The sequence below is a fragment of the Galeopterus variegatus genome, unplaced genomic scaffold (genome assembly GCF_000696425.1).
Source record: "Galeopterus variegatus unplaced genomic scaffold, G_variegatus-3.0.2 Scaffold2498, whole genome shotgun sequence".
Lineage (NCBI taxonomy): Eukaryota > Metazoa > Chordata > Mammalia > Dermoptera > Cynocephalidae > Galeopterus > Galeopterus variegatus.
The window spans coordinates 282,245-284,612 of NW_007728609.1; positions in this window are offsets into that span (position 1 = coordinate 282,245).

The following is a 2,368-nucleotide window of genomic DNA, read 5'->3' on the forward strand; positions in this document are numbered from 1 at the left end:
CCTTGAGCCCTTGCCTACTGAGCCATGCCCCTCTCTTTGTTAAAGCCTGGCTTCGGGGCCACCCTGGTGGCGCACTCGATAGAGTGAGGCGCTTGGGAGCGCAGCATGCTCCCGCTGAGGGTTCGGATCCCATATAGAGACCGGTCTGCTCACTGGTTGAGCGTGGTGTGGGCACGACACCGAGGGTTGCGATCCTGTTACCGGTCATGAAAAAAGACAAAAAAAGGAAAAAAAAAAAAAAAAAAAAAAAAAAAAAAAAAAAAAAAAAAAAAGCCTGGCTTCAGACTTTTCTGCTTCAGTGAAGGTTTCCTCACCAGTGGGGTGAGGATGGCTTTCTTATGCATATTCTTCTATTTCTATTACTTTTTGGATATGCAAGTCATGTCTCCTTAGCTGCTCTGTACCCCCCAGGAAAGGGACTGTGTTCTTGCAGCAAGTCAATGAATAGTGCCCTTTACTTGTTCATTATGATTTGGTTTTTAATTGTAAATGCTCTAAACACAAGATTGGCATAATATGTGTATAAGATAAATAACATTTCTTTTAGAATTAGAAATTGTAAATATGCTCTTTAATACATGAGCCCTCATGACCATGAGGGGAATGACTGAGGTTAATAGTAAGTGGGAGTTGGTGGTTCCACAGCAGTTTGGGTGTGAATCTAACTGGTCTATATTGGGACTGAATCTTCATTGCAGCCACCAATGAAGAGCACCCAGTGCCACATATAGTCTCTGCAGCATAAAACTGCACACTTGCTCTTTTTGAGATCTGTTGAGTTGTGAACATTTTGTTATCTATAACAAATTATTCAACTTTATCCTTCATCTTGTTAAATTTTTGCAATCCTGCACCACCATTATTTGGCCTCTTGAAGATATTAACAAGGAGAGAGAGTTAGATGTGCTACGATGAGTGTCTTCCTAAACAAGTTCTGGTATGATTATGTTCATGAGTGGAAGTCTAACTCACAAACTATGATGTGTCCCACTAATCCCAATAGCCTATGGTTCTTACTCCTGTAACCATACAACATCCCTCCAGTGATAAGATATAGGCAGAAGCAGGGGACTGTGGATAGGTTTTATGATAATTTTTATTGTACCACTTAGTAAAGCTAAGGCTGCTGGCCAGCCATTGGGAGGGAAGAGGATGGGTCATAACGCTAGAGGCACTGTGCAGATGGGATACTTGGACGCTATAAAACATAACTGGCACTTGTTTGGGTCCTAGCCCAGGTTCATAGTTACCACTGTAATGCTAAGGTTGCTGGTGAACAGACTGTAAAATCCTATCATCTGATTCATTCAAAGTTGACTCAATGATTCATTTCTGTCAGCTGCTCAGACTTTGGTGACATTGGCCTTGGATGGCAAGGAGGAGTATACTGATGTTATAGAGAAAGTACAGACTCCCTTGGGAGGAATGGCGGGGTGGGGAGAGTGTGTGTGTGTGGTGGGAGGGGAAGGGGAAGGATCCTTCACACAGCACTGGGGAGGATTCCAAATGATGTCTGTTTTCAAGGGAAGTCAAATGATTTAATTTCATGACAGGAATTCCACAGTACATAGTAGAATGACTCAGCAGATACAAGCTTATGGTTTCATCCATTTTCTCAAAGATTGGTTTTACTGATTTTTGGAATTTTGATTCTGGGACTGATTCTGCTAAATAGCCTTGCTTGATCTAAACTCCTCATTTGAAACTTTTTATACTGTTCATATATGTGCTGCCCAAACTTCACAGTATGCTTCAAAGCTACCTTCCTTTATCTGTCTCCAAATCCAGGAAAACATTACAAATATCTAGTCAACAATTTTATTTTTAAAGGAGATATTTCAAAATATAAAAGTTATCAAAAAGCTGAATATTTACAATTATGTCATAGCTTACTATTAACAGTGCAAAGCATACAATATGTAAGGTTTTAAAGAGGAAATATACAAAGTGTAATAAACAGCAAGGTTATATGTCACTGTTCCACCATTCCACAGAAGTTGAAAGTGCTGACCTGGGGAGGTCACCTTTGTTTCAATTTTTGGTATCCAGGAATGACCATCTCTTAAATCCACCAGGGCTGGAAACCCCCTCTGGAAAAATGCTATTTTCTCAGGAATATTATCTAAAAAGGACAAAACACATACTATTAGAAGGGTTTCAAGTAATTATTGGCATTTAGTAACAAAGTCAAGCATATGAAGGAATTTTTTGATCATTTCTGGAATGTGGAGAAGGAATACTATTCAAGTTAGAAATCTCCAGTCTTTAATCACTATTGAGTTTCAGTACCGGTCTTGCAACTGACTAAAATTGTGTGGGCAAGTTGTTGAGTCTTTATTATAAAGTGAGGATGATGATAATAGCCACC